Source organism: Dasypus novemcinctus, chromosome 15, assembly GCF_030445035.2.
Source record: "Dasypus novemcinctus isolate mDasNov1 chromosome 15, mDasNov1.1.hap2, whole genome shotgun sequence".
NCBI lineage: Eukaryota > Metazoa > Chordata > Mammalia > Cingulata > Dasypodidae > Dasypus > Dasypus novemcinctus.
In genome coordinates, this window is record NC_080687.1 from 101,873,594 (window position 1) to 101,888,941 (window position 15,348).

The following is a 15,348-nucleotide window of genomic DNA, read 5'->3' on the forward strand; positions in this document are numbered from 1 at the left end:
TTTATGTGATGAGAATGATCTTTAGATCTAGTGGGACCACATGTGTCAGTAATTACGGGTTCCATTTCTGGTATTAAGACTACTAGGGCAGGGAAACGGACTTTGGCCCAGTGGTTAGGGCGTCCGTCTACCATATGGGAGGTCCGCGGTTCAAACCCCGGGCCTCCTCGACCCGTGTGGAGCTGGCCATGCGCAGTACTGATGCGCGGAAGGAGTGCCGTGCCACGCAAGGGTGTCCCCCGCGTGGGGGAGCCCCCACGCGCAAGGAGTGCGCCCGTGAAGAGAGCCGCCCAGCGTGAAAAGAAAGAGCAGCCTGCCCAGGAATGGCGCCGCCCACACTTCCCGTGCCGCTGACGACAACAGAAGCGGACAAAGAAACAAAAGCAAAGAAACAAGACGCAACAAATAGACACCAAGAACAGACAACCAGGGGAGGGGGGGAGATTGAATAAATAAATAAATCTTTAAAAAAAAAAAAAAAAAAAAAAAAGACTACTAGGGCAGAAGGAGAAGAGTTGCTTCTAAACTTTGTGCTTTCCTCTCCTGATTTGATATATAGTGATACAGAGCTATAGATTACCAATGATATGTAAATAAAAGGACAGTATTATTAAGGTCTGATGAGAAAATATCTAGCTCTTCTTTCTGTTTCTAAATATTCCAAATGAAGTAGTAAATTCTGGTGAAAAATAAGAGGGAGTGGGTATACTGGCAGGTTTCCCCGAACATTTATAGCTGGGAAAAGAGGGTGGTTTTTAAGCTTTTTTTTGGCAACACTAATCTGCACATACTTAATAGAAACTAAATTACCTATTATTTAATGATGACTGTGTTGAGAACCAAAATAAACTGAAATACTGCTTTCCCCTTAAAATTTTAATAGAAACGGCACCAGAATTAGAAAAAAAAAAAGAGAGAGAGAGAGAGAGAATATAATGTATACATGCAGCTTGTCTTCTGGAAGAGTTGTCCACTAGGATTGTGTGGTAAGAGGCAATCTACTATTAGAAAAAAGTGTTTATAGGAATCAAAGCTGGTTTAATCCCACATATTCTTTCTGCTCTGTAAACTAAGAGAAATTGTTTATTATTTAATCCTGCTGATTCTAAATATTTTCTTCCAGAATCTGAGGATGAAAGGGAAATGTACTACTTCTCTAATGATGTAACTGAGCATTTCCACAGATGAGAAAGAGGGGAGATGAAAGCTGTGTGGGTGTGGGGTGGGGCCGGGCCTTCAGTTTCTTGAACAGTTCTTGGCATTTAGTTCTCTCACACCAAGGAAAAATGATCTGGGGGAGCTCACTTTTTTTGTATGAGGTCTTTCTTCCCCAGGAAAGTTATCCCAAGATCCTTTTCTAAAGAGCTCTCATTAGCTATAGATTGCCTCTCCATTGTAGCTAGTCGTTCTCACAATGAAAATTAAGCTTTTTTCCCCCTACCCTTACCCTTAGAAATACTCACTATTTTTGTTTTTCTTTCTGTGCCTGTGTATCTTCCCTGCTCTTTGAAGGAAGTGCTTCCCATAGACTAATTAAAATCCTACTCATCCTTCAAAGCCCAATTTACATGGCATTTCTCTGTGAGCCCTTTCTAGACCAGCCTATCTCTTAGAGTATGGCTATTAGTATAACTGCCATCAAGATCTCCTTGCGGAGGGCAGAATTTATTCTCTACATTTTTCTATACTGTATACGTTTGCAGTTCTAAAAGTTCTTTGATCCTGTTAGAACCATCATTGATCCTATCCCTTTTCCATTCCCTTCCCTGCCCCACCAATCCTTACTTCTGTGACTGAATCTTATATTCAATCTGTAGAATCATTTTACTGTATGTGCCACTGATTCCCTTCCCCCTTTCTCCTTTGGTTGCATGCTACTGGCAACACTCCATTCCTGGTCCAGAGCAACTCCCTGGTGGCTTCACATCTGCACTTGAGTTCTGAATGTGGCTGGAGGCAAGCACACAGCCATGCCATTCTCACTTAAATTCAAGACTACCGGGCTGAAGAGGGCCCTCAGTGTTGTGCATTAGTCAATTTCATTTCCTAGACTTGTGCTGTCCAATATGGCGGCCACTGCTGAGCCCGTAAAATGTGGCTAGTCTGAATTGAGATGTGCTGAAAGTGTAAAATGCCCACTGACTTTTGAACACTCCGCACATTTAAAAAAATGTAACCTATCAATAATTTTTAATACTAATTACATGTTGAAATGACATTTTGGATATGTTGGGCTCAACAGAATATAATATTGAAATTAAGTTTGCCTGTTTCTTTGGACTTTTTAAATGCGGCTACCAGGAAATTGACAATGACATGTGGTTTGAATTATAGTTCTATGGGATAGTGTAGTCCTGGGCAATTCAGTGCTGTCTAGACAGTTCACTCACTGAGGGGGGCTGTTCCACACTTTTGCACACTTTATTCTTCTCCATCCTTATTCGAAGCTGATGGCCTTGCTTCTGATTGCACAGGGAAAATAAAATCCACCAGAAGAGTGTGTTCGCCTCCCCCCTAGCAGACCTACCAGCCTTGCATTTACTCTGAGTCTGTTATCAGGTGGACTTGCCCTGCTCCTGCCCCAGGCCGGTCAGCCGTTCATGCAAGGAATCCCTTTCTCTCTGGCTGCCTGACAGCCTTCTCTCTTGCACTCATTCCCTTGCCTGCCTTACTAGGATTTGTTTCTCAGTTGGGTCGTTTTGGTCAACATAATACTATGTCATAGTATCTCTAATCTTTAAAAAATACTCTTCCAGATTCTACCCCATTTTTCTGCTCCTCTTAACAGCAAAATTCATTGCAATAACTGTCCAGACCAGTTGTTTACCATTCCTTTTCTCTGATTCCTCTCCTTTCCTCCAGATGGCTCCCTTGTCTGTTTTTGCACATTGTCTTCTCGTTTTTGTTTGTTGCCAGCTCTTTGTTTTTTTTTTTCTTTAGGCAGCACAGGGAACCGAACCTGGGACCTCTCGTGTGGGAGGTGGGTGATCAACTGCTGGAGTCACATCCACTCCCTCTGATTCCCTTTTGAATCACACAAACTGCTGTTGTCAAGGCGGTCAGTAGACCACCCCACTGATAAATTTCATAGTAAATAACCCCCCAGCAGCTTGTCACACAGCTGGTTAGACCCCTGCTTGAGTCACTTTCTTATTTTGGTTTCCACATCAGCATGCTTTCCTGCTTTTACTTCTTCCCTGAATCACTCCACAGACCTCCTTCCTGGCTCCCCACTTCTCCCTGACTTCTTAACTTTGGAGAGCTTCAGTCTTTGGTCCTCTTCTCCATCAGCACTTACTCCTTGGTAATTTTAAACACCAGCTGTTCGCTGATGATGCCCAAGTCTACATCTTTCACCTGGACTTGTTTCCTGTAGCCAGCTGACTACAGAACATCTCCACTTGGCTGTCTAAAAGCCATCTCAAATATAACATCCAACATGGAATTTCTGATCCTCAAACCCTCCTCTCTCCCGTCTTCCAAATCGCAGTAGATGGGAACCTTATCCTCCCAGTCACCCAGGCAATAAGATTTGCACGTCATCTCCTACCTTCTCCTGGTTGTAAAGTCCCATAGGCTCTACCTTCAAAATATATCTCAGATCAGATAGTTCTCACCACTTCCATGGCCACTACCTGAGCCCTCACTGCTGTCATCTCATGCCCAGAATATTGCAGCCTTTTTCTAAATGGTCGGGGTTTTGCTCCCTTCTCCCTCTTCTTCGCACAGCAGCCACAGTGCATCTTTGAACATGTTAGTCAGAGGCTGTTACTTCTCTGCCCTAAACCTCCTAATGGCTTCCCTTCTTACTCAGAATCAATTCAAATTCGTACCTCACCCTATCAGACTTGCAGAATCTGGCCCCTGCTGCCTTTCTGACCCACCTCTTGCCATGCTTCTGTTCTGACGAAGCTCTTCTCTTTGCACGCTCACCTCTTCAAACACAACTTATCTTAAGGCGTTGCACTCCTCTTCCCTCCCCCTGAAGGATGGTCAGATCCAGGCAGCTCACTCCTCTGTGCAGGTAGGTGTCCCTGTGAAAGTGGCCTCTCTACCCCCGTATTGAAAAACAGTGTCCATGTCCTCCTCCTATTTCCTCTGCCTGCTTTTTTCCTTTATAGCTATTGTAATGGACTGAATATGTTTATTTATTCCCTGCCATAGTGAGTTAAATGGTGGCTCCCCAAAAAGATATGCCCCTGTCCAATGCCCAGAACCTGTGGATAGTACCTTATATGGCAAAAGAGCGAATGTTACCTGATAGGGTGGTATATGGTTGAGGACCCGGTGATGAGGAGATTACGCTGGGTTTCCCGGATGGGCCCTAAGCACCGTCACAAGTGTCCTTATCAGAAAGAGGCAAAGGGAAACAGGAGGAAGAGCAGGGGGTGAGACGGCCGCAAAGAGAATGACGCGGCCATAGGCCAAGGACCTGCAAGGCATTGCCAGCAGCCACCAGAAACTGAGAGAGTCATGGCAAAGATTCTCCCCAGTTCCTTCAGATGCCAACACCTTGATTTTAGACTTCTGGCCTCCAGGACGGTGAGGCAGTTGCTGTTGTGTTTTGGAGCTACCTGTTTTGGAGTAATTTATTGTGGAAGGCATGGGAAATGAGCCTACCTGTCTTTCCTCCCTAGCCTTTAAGCCCCCGGAATGCTGTTCATGACTTTTTCCCCAGAAATGCAGCAGTAGCTGGCGCTGAGTAGGGGCTCAATCAATATTTGGTGAGTGAAGACGAACAGGTCATGTGGTTTGTCAGCGAAGCTGGTTTTTTTTCTTTCTGCATAAAGGATTTGACCCTTCCAGAAATTCCCCAAGACTTATGTCTTTCAGAAACATTTAAACTCCAAGAAAGAAAGGAAAAGGACAATTTTCAGGACTACAGTGATGAGCGCCCTTTGGTCAGGAGACACGTTAAAAACAATCCTAACATCACGAATCCAGTGGCTTGAGATGACCATCCCTGTGGTACAATGAGTGGATCAGTCCAGGCCACTCTGGAAAGTGGTCCTTCCCTCCTCAACTTGCCCTGCAGTCCTTTTTCTTGGTTCCCCTATCTCAAACACTGTATAAGTGTGCTTTTAAAAAAACAGCACATTTTACAACTTCAAAATTGTGAGCTGTTTTCGTCCACAGTCAATAACAATGCCTTTTAGTTTGGGGCAAGTTCGGGGCAATTTGGACTTCTCAGAATTAGGCCGTGTTTTTACATTTAAGCTCATGTATTACCATGGGCAATGTGTGAGTTGCACGAGGGCAGGTTTGTGAATGCATCTTCCTAATGTTGAGAAAAAGTTGACTTATTATCTGATAATTTTTCCATTGGATTTCCAAGGCTATTGCATGCTCTCAATTCCCCTGAACTTTCTGGATGGTGGACATGCTTAGCTTATGGAGTGGCAATCGGGGCCATGCTGGGCACTTTCTAGGTAGAACTGGACAAGCAAGTGACAAGGTGGCACCTGTACTTCTCCTTGCACCCTTGGATGTTCTCCTAGTTGCCTTCTCTACTTTGCTGGATGCTCCAAAGCTCTCACATCAGCCGATCCCACAGCCTTTTCATGGCCGCCCTGCACAGATGCCGACACTGTCTGTAGGTTCCTCTGGCTGTGTTCTATTTCCTTTCACTTCTTCAGAGTCAATTTTCTTCCCCCCTTTTGATGCTTTGTTATTCCTCTCACTGACACACATCCCCACAGTGGATTTGTTTCCTTTGTTTAAATGAAGGTTTTCGAAGAATGGGAGACCATTCAGATACTTGCTTCACCAGTAGGATGCAGGACTGCAAGAATCAAGTCTTTTACCTCTTAAAATTCCCTCCCGCAGTTGGCCCCATTTTACGTATGCTCCGGGGCCAGATCCTACCTAGCAAATCTATCTGAGAGGAGTATAAATCCCACAGATCGCGACTTTCAAGACACTTTTAATTCAGCAGTCAGGGAAGAAGTGTGCCGTACCATCTGGGTATCTACTAGCCAAATAGTTTGGATATAGCAAAAAAAAAAAAAAAAAAAAAAGCATGCCCACTCCTTGTTTCACTTAGCTGTGTGACAGAAGCAAAGGTCTGGGCTTTTGGAGCCTGGTGTGCATTACCAGGGAGGTTTGCCTTTGCATGATGTGACTTGTTTACTGCCAGGCTCAACAGAAACAATAGTTAAAGCTGAATTATGTTTGTAATTTCTTGTCTTAGAGATAAGCTGATAACTGCTCCACGCTTACAGTTATAAATCAGAAAATACTGACATCCTTCCCAGCACAGAAGTAACCCTAATTTGTTCCTCTTGCTTTGATGGTAATCATGGGTTCATTAATTTTTTTCCTGAAAAGCATTACAAAACGTCAGCGGGGTGTAAGGGGATCTGGCAGAAAACAAATTCATGTGATCCTAGAAAAAGGTGGCAAAAATAGAAGATGAGAGGAGGCTCTGCACACCCCTTTCTTTTCCTTCCCCCCTCTTTCTGCACGTGTCACTCTAGCTGTGATTTATGAGAGTGCAGGACTACAGCATGAACTTGGAGCATGGTGTGTGTGTGCGTGTGTGTGTGCGCGCATGAGCATATCTGTCAGTTGGGGGAAGAGAGGGGGAGAAGGCAGGACAGGGCGCACACCTGAGCCAGGGGCTACCATCACAAGCACTGGGCTAATTTGGAAAATCAGCGTCCTTGGGACTATTCACAAGCTTACCTCAAAGAGTTCATCAGATGAGTTGGGTTCATTTGTTGATTTGATCAAATGGAAAAGACCAGTGCCTCTCACACGTGAAACTTCCCCACCATTCTCCAATGCTGGGGAGTGCAGGTAGAGCAGGATGGCTATTTTGTACGCCATCTCATTCAGCTGGCAAAGCTGGTCTTTGGTGTCCTCTCGTCTCTCTCCAGCATTCTTGTCCCAGACCCTCTCTGTGTGTTTGACCTTTTTTTCAGGTGTTCATTGTACTATGCATTGCTGTTTCTTGTCTCTTAACATTCTTGTATGCGTAAATAAAGTTAACAGATGTTGGTTTCTGGGCCTTTCCCTCCATTTTTCATATATCCCCTTGCCTCTCTTACCGTGTCAGCTTCCTTGATATTTGTCAGACACCTGTTTCCTGTGTGAGTCGGAGGGAGACCATCTGTGTACTGTTTACATTCACGTCGGGTGAGGAGTCAGACTTGGAAGAGATATGAACAGAGCTCTTCTATCCATTTTCCTGACTTGGAAGAGTTTTGATAGAAGGTGAGAAGAAAGAGAATGGAGAACAACTTGCTGGTGGATTTGCCCTCACCCCTTTGCCTAACCAAATTGGGATGGGTACCATGATACCTTTATTACCTTACATTGTGAAATTAACACATTTTGTAGCTACTCAAGAATCCTTCCTTGTTCTCTAACCCAAAGCTTTGAGCTTTTCATAAAATAAGCAGATAGCTTTGCTCTTCTAAAGTAAAGGTGGCTGGGACTACTGCTGGGTGGCTGCATCGAACGTTGCCGTGTGCCTGCTCCCAGGGCCTCTCTTCTTCTGGAGGAAATGTACCAAAATCAGGTCATAAAATTTTCCCAAGAGCAAGTGCAGCCTCAGGGGACCCGTGGGAAGAGCTACTTCAAATGCACCTAGACTAAGCATCTCTAAATACACATTCCTAGGTTTCTTGGGCCTAACCCTCATGCAAGTCACCATCTATTCTAGATACAAAATACAGTTGGTCCATTGTTTCCATTGTTTCCTGCTCAATATAGCAGATCTAGGCAGGATGGAAATAACAGAAAAAGAATTGATAACAAACCCAGTCAGTTCAGTCGGGGGTGGCTGTGTGTAATTTCCTGTGTCAATAAACACTCAATTTCCAGGTGTCCCCTCTCACTTTCCTTCACCCATTTCAGTAGATTGAAATACAGGCTGAAACAATATTTGAGGGAAGAGATTTCTTTATTAACGAGGGTCCATAGAAATGGGAAATTCCAGAATGACTTGCAGTTTGAAGCACTGATTCCAAATTAAAGAAGTTCCCAAACGGCTTTTCTGAACTGACCTATTAATATTTCCAGATGCCTTTTGGCTACAGGTTTTAAAAAAAAGTTCATTACAAATAAAATGAGTTCCTGGGAAAAGAAGGGAGGCCCTTAGCAAATCAGGATCACTAGTGAAGAAAAGAGTTTGCCAATCAAATAACTTAAGCACTATGATATATATCCAGATAACTCTATTGATATATGTACTTTAGCTTTGAACTTTTTATTATGAAATCTAGATTCATAGATTGATAGACTGTATTTATAGAGTATTCATAGGTCAGAGTCTTAGGAAGTTGCAATATATAGTATATGAGAACCTGTGAACTCTTCCCCCAAACTCCCCCAAGGGCAACATCTTAGATGACGGTAGTGCAACAGCAACGCTGCAAAATGACATTGGCGCAATACTGTTAACTAGATTACAGGCTTTACTCAGTTTTCCTCAATTTTTGCATATGCCCATTTGTTCAGATTTGTATGTAGTTCTCTGCACTTTGATCCCTTCTATAGATTCTTGCAACCACTACCACAGTAGATATAGGACTGTTTCATCACCACCGAGACATGCAACCCCTGTACCGTTGCATCCCTGCCCCCCACCCCATCCCTGACTTGTGTCAACCACTAGTTTGCTCCCCATCTTTATAGTTTTGTCATGTAAAACTGTTATATAAATGGGATCATACAGGATGTAACCTTTGCAATTGTCTCTTTTCACTAAGCACCATGTCCTTAGATCCACCTAGGCCATTGCCTATATATCTATTGCTTGCTCCTTTTCACTGCTGAGTAGTAGTTCACATTCATTTTTTTAACTGTTTTTGCCATGTCACAGTCCTAAAATGTGAATTGGGGGTGATTTCATAAACATATATAGTACAACAAGGTAAAGATAAGTAAGTGAGAAAATCAGAACCAGGTGTAAAAAATATTGTGAAGGCGGGACTAAGGTGAGTACACAAAATGCATGTGCTAGGTTGTGGAAAATTGCCTTTTGGCTTCTTGACCATCACAAACTTTGGTGATATAGGCAAGCAAGTTTTTCAGGGGCAGATTAGCCACATTTGGTCTTGGGGCCTGAGAGGTGATTCTCCCAGGGAGCCCATCAAGAGACAGTGACTAGATGACCTTAATTCAGAATTAAACCAGGAGACTCCATGGAAGGATGAGGGTTAATGGCACAAGGAGTTTCATTTTGGTATACTTCCAGTATGATTCAAGATGCTGATCCTTCACCTTCCTTACCTGCTGTCTTAGTACGAGGATGTAGATATTTGATTTTTTAAAAATTTATTTTATTTTATTTTTAAAGAAGCTTTAGATAACATAAATGATAAATCAAAAATATATAGGGAGATTTCCATATACCTCACCCCCTCTTCCTCCCACATTTTGCCTATTGAGAATATCTTTCATTAGTGTAGTATATTTGTTATGATTGTTGAGCATGTATTGAAGCATTGCTACTAACTATGGTCTATTTCACATTGTAGTTTACACTTTGCACCACACATTTTTATAGGTTTTGACAAAATTTGTAGTAGCCTGTATCCACCATTGCAATGTCATGCAGAACAATTCCAGTGTCCCCAAAATGCCCCATGTTATATCTATTCTTCCCTCTCCCTCTACTCAGAACTGGTGATCACTGACCCTATATCAATGTTACAAGTGCTTCTATTACTGGAACAATAATAAGTCTACATTAGTCCATAGTTGCATTCCACCCTTAAATTTGTTCATTCCTCAATCTTGCAGATTTTAGGATGGTGATGATGGCTTTGCTTCTGATGGAGAGGGGACTTAGATCCCATGGGGCAGATGGATGAAACTGTCTTGCTTGCAGTTGTGGATACTCTGTTTTTTGGGGACAGATGTTGTCCATCAATGTCATTTTGTTAGTGGTCCTGGATGAGTTCAATGAACTGGAGAGTAGGTGTTGCAACACTGCTGAAATTCAGGGCTCAACTGTCATATGAACAGACTGAAGATATAAGTCTCTGGGATATATATTTAATGAGCATAGTGCTAATTACAGGTTCAAATAAAAGAGGCAGAAGAGCCATGTATAGGGAGATTATAAATGAGCTTAACTCTGTTATGTTGGGGAACATACATTCCAAGATAAGGCCCACTGACGGAACGCCAAATTCCTGAGATTATCTGTCCTGCCTACAATGTCTAGATGTCTCTAGAGCCCTCAGGAGTGCCCCTGTTTGAGGCACTGTTTACTGTGGTAGTCAGTGAGATCCTCCTGAAAAGTGCATAAACATAACCTCTGAAATGACTGCCCAACTCACTCTGAAGTCCCTTAGCCATAAAAACTCATTTGTATTTATTATTTCCCACTTTTGGTCTTTTTCCAAATGTATTCCTAGTTGGCAATTGATAATAATCCCTTGGTGCCAGAGAGGTTGATCCTTGAGAGTAATGTCCCATGCCCAAGGGAAGGTAGTTTATATGCTGAGTTTGGCTTTGAGAGAGGCCAAATTTGAGCAACAAGAGGCTTTCAAGAGATAACTCTTAGGCAATATATAATAGTAAGCCAAGTTTCCATTTCACAAGAACAAGTTTCATAAGTCCAGCAATCAATGTCAAGGGCCTGGTGTATTGGTCTGTCCTCCTTCACTAGACACTGCCCATTGCACTCTAGGGATTCTTGCTGCTCTATTAGAGAATGTAGCAGGACTTCCACATATCTTATGATGATAAAAGACAGTGAAAAAAATTATTTATTTATATTTTTTGTATTTTTGTATTTTATTTTATTTATTTTATTGTCTTGGTAGGTGGAGACCCACGTAATAACCAGCATTTGATTTTATTTTCAGCAAAACTCATTTATGTGATTGGATGTGAAACAATAGGGTATGATATAAGCAGATGGACAAGGGTATGTGAAGTGAAAAGCCATTCTGCATCCTTTCAAAGCCTAGTGATTTCCTTCCCCACTTGGATATGTGCAATGGAGGCCCAAATGGTGGTCAGTGGGCACTAGAAGTGCTGTTGAAGTGTTTTTATGGACCTAGAAAATGAGGTTTTGTTGTCCATATTTAAACATTAGGAGATTTCACACAACAGTCTGGATTTCCATCTTCTTTTGAAATGTTAAGCAGAAAACATTACTTCTGAATTCCTGCTCACCCTCCTCTCCCTTATATGGGGCTTCATGTCTACTGGAATTTAGTGGCTGCTGCCATCTTTACAGAAGACACTTGCTTTCCATTTCCACATAGTCAAATCCCAGCCTGCTTTTCTCATTTATACTTAGTCCTAGAGTGTGCAACCCCTGGTCTAAGCAGTCTCAGGGATTCCCTTGGGTTTCTGAGGCCATGTTATGGGCACTGTATGCTTTCGGCCTTTGATTGGGTTGACAGACTGTGGTTACTGGTCAGCCTTTGAGTTACCCAAGGGGTCTGGTTGACAATAGGGCTGAAGTTCTCATATAATCTCAGTAGATCACTAGAGGTCAGCAAACAGGACTTCTTTTGCATCAGTGTTGATAATATAGCAATATTTACTCTCCAGTTTATAAGCAAACCTTTATTAGTCAAAAATGCCTTCATTTATTCAATTGTTTACTGTATGCTAAGCATAATGTGTACGTAATAGCCATCTCATTTAATTATTGCAACAAGCCCATGAAAAGAATATTATTCCCTTTTTATAGATGAGGAAACTGAGGCTCAGAGAGGTGAAGAAACTTGGCCAAATTTATGCAGACAGTAGTACTGACATTGAGCTGCAAATCCTTGTCTGCCTGGTTTCAACACTTAGGGTCTTCCTACAAGGTCACATTGTTTTGAACATTATGGGTTGTTGGTGATTTTTGTCCCCTCTTCACAAGAGGCAATGGGAGAAGTGATATTGCTTCTTTTGCTCTTTGAAGTGAAAAGATAACCAAAGAAGTGAAGTAGAAAGTATGTATGGGATCAGGAGTTAGGAAACCTGAGTTCTGGCTCTTGTTCTAGGACTAACTATAGTGTGTCTGCAGATACATCCCTAACCCTCTGGCTTTTCAACCCTTTGTCTGCACAAGGAGCTAACAATTCTTCTATTCCTAATCGCACAGAGCCCCAACATGGGTCAGCTGAGATGAGAGATATGAAAGGACTTGGAAAAATTCTGATTTCATTACATATGCTAGGTACTATTATGTTTATTATTAGTAGTTTGTTGCAGAAATGCTCTCTTACATAAGTTAAAACTCAGTTTAGTTTCAGGAACTATCAGTTCTCCAAAATATGAGGAAATCATAGATGGACAGATGGATGGATGGATAGATGATTGGATGGATGGTCTGGATTGACCAGTTTTCCATCAACAATGGACTGAATTTGGATTGGGATGTCAAGGAGAACTCAGGACTCATGCCACCAACCTCTATGTATTCCACTTTCCTCTTTTCAAAGTTCATTTTCTAAATAAAAGGGTTTTTGCAAAACCTACTGGCAGTGCTCATGTCTGGATAATTCTGCTAAGTTAGTAAGCTCTAGGTGATAAAAGTGACCCCCATCAAAATCTCCATGAAATCATTAAACTGACAGTACTTTCTTACCTTGGGCTGAAAGAGTGAATTTCCACCTGTGGCTGCCTCTTTCCCAAGCCTATGTTACAAATATCATGAGTTAAATATTTCCAAGTGTGACTCTGTCCTTTTAAGTGATTTCCCACATTTTCACTTCACAAGAGACCCCTTAAAATGATTAGAGTGGCGACAATGACCTAGTTCAAATGGATGAAGAGCCAGCTGTTTCCATTTCTAATGCATTTTCAGGGGTTTATAACCAGACTATAAAATACTGCTTATTATATCTTCTCCCAGGTGTAGGGCTAATTTAAAAAAATCATGTTGAAGTTCAACTCGATTTAAAAAGCTCATATTGCTTAAAACGCCATTTTTGTGTTTTATTTTATAATTCTAGACATGAAATATGCAAGTTCTGACTATTTAATATGAATTAGTTATTTCAAAGTGAAAATTTGATATTTGGTATTTCATTTTAAAATAGATTAACAACAATGCCTTCATGGAAAGAAACATCTAGAAATTCCATTTCAACCTAATCATAAGGAAATTTGGTATAAACATAGCATTTGTTTATTTTATCATATAATTCCAGGATCGTACCTTTAATATTTAAACCAAAGATCTCGATTATTTACCTTAAAGTGTTTATATATTGGATATAAAGAAATTACAAATTACAGAGATTTTTTAGTTATTTGAGGGAGTATACAAAGGATCTTAGTTATCCTTCTTCACAAGGCTTTACAGCATTTTTTAAAAATGCACCAAAAGTAGGTGTGTATTTCACACAATCCAACTATCATTCCACAACACTGAAGACTGCTGATATCTGTTGATTATGCAGCGAAAATAAATAATAGTTTATTTGGTCTTGTATCTTTTCAGAGTCTTTGGTTTTCACAGGTCACAGCTTGGATCAAACTTGACATTCTTAGTGTTTCGTATCTTCAGGTCAGGATGTTCCTCTATTAACTAAGTTTGTATCTATCTTTGTAGATTTATGCACATAAAGCCACATACAGCTGTGGTGGTTTGAAGTTGTATGTATCTCAGGAAAACATGTTCTTAAACTTAGTCCATTCCTGTGGGTGTGAATCCATTGTAAGTAGGACCTTTTGGTGAGTTTACTTCAGTTGAGGCATGGCCCACTTCAATGGGGATGGAAATTCATCCTGTTACTGGGTCCTTTATAAGCAGAATGAAATTCAGACAGAAAGAGAAAACCACAGAGGGGGCAGCCAGACACTGAACATCCATGGAACCAGAAGAGACGGGAGAGGCCAGGGGATGCCACCTCGCGCCGTGCCCTGTGACACGGCGAGGACCAAGAACTGCTGGCGTCCAGCTCCAGAACGCTGCGGGCTGCAGGGAGAACGCTTTGACTGGGACCTTTTTCAGCCCCAAACCTGTGAGCTAGATCCGCATTATTGAGCCCAACCCCTTTCGTGGTATATGCTTGAGCAGACAAAGAAAGTAGAACAATAACGAATCATCAATAGTGAAAAGTGACACTTTGAATCCCAATTTCGAGGGATTTACAGGCATTTAATTTTACACAGTAGACTAAAGTCTATGCCTTTCTGTCAACATCTCTGGTGACATCGACATCAGATGCATGTAAGCAGGACCTTCACAACTGCTGTTTGTGTGCTTAGTTTTGAAAAACTTTATTTTGTCTTGCCCTCCATCTCTATGTACAGACTAAAACCCATCTTTGAAGATGGTGACCGCCTGTCCACACCCAACTAAGAACATTGCTCCAACCAGGGTCAGAGAGGACAGGGCTGGAAGGCTGTCGGATGCCATCTTCTCTGGCAGGCTTGAGCCCTGCTTTCTCCGAGCAGTGGGGAGGCGAGGGCGAGGGAGTGGGTGTTAACAGGGCGTGAGGCAGTGCTGTGACTCTGGAAGACGAGCCATGCCTTCCTCCACCTCATCTGGCCAGCTCCAAGTCATTTATTTATTTTGATTTCCAAATATCATTTCTATTGAAAACAGGGTTCTGCTGCTGAAAACAATAGAAATTAATAACAAAAAACCCCACCCACACCCACACAAACAAACGACTACTATTCGCCAGCTTTCTTAATTTTACAGATTTTAAAATGTGAGGATGGAGAATTGAGGTGACTGTCCCAAAACTGTAGAGACAGGTTCAACTCTTCTGATTCCTGGTTTAGCCTTGAGTCTTCTAGGCCCTAAAACCAGCGCACATAGGGCCTGCAGGGGAAGCTAGTGCTTCCCTCTCGAGCTGGATTCCCAGATGACGTGGCTGGGAGTAGAAGGCCTGGGGACGGGGAAGGACTGTTGCTGCTAACCCAGTGGCTGGGGTCCGTTCTCTCCCAGAGTCTAACCACCACAAACCCTGCAGGGAAGGTTTCCTACAGGAGCAAATTTCCCTCTCAGATATGCCCGTCACCACCATCCCTTCTGGGACAGAAGGCTCAGGATGGCTGTAATCATCGCTCTGCGGGTACAGGAGGCTGCTCAGCACAGCCAGCGGTCGTGGCCCGACGCCCAAGCTAAGAGACTGGCGCTGGCCACATTTCCTCCAAGGTTCCTCTTCCCGCCCCCTCCCGTTCTGAATGCTTCCTCGGACCCTTGACATTCAATTTCCTGCTGAACTCCTCCGACCTGCACTTCCCTTTCCTGTTCAGGTGTCCCCTATAGAGGACCAAAACTGTGACAAGTGACAGGTTCCTGGGGTCCTGGCAAACCAAAGCAAGGCTATCCCTGGCAGGTGCTCCCAGCTACACTCACATGCACAGACGTGCACAAAGGAACCCGTGCTCGCACACACACACAAACACCTTCTTGCGTGAAACCCC

General features: G+C 42.6%; 1 protein-coding gene across 1 annotated transcript in view; it reads left to right on the forward strand.

The window, feature by feature from the left end:
* DLEU7 (deleted in lymphocytic leukemia 7) overlaps positions 1-15,348 on the forward strand; it is a 93,595-nt gene that overhangs the window by 15,401 nt on the left and 62,846 nt on the right. The window lies entirely within an intron of this gene.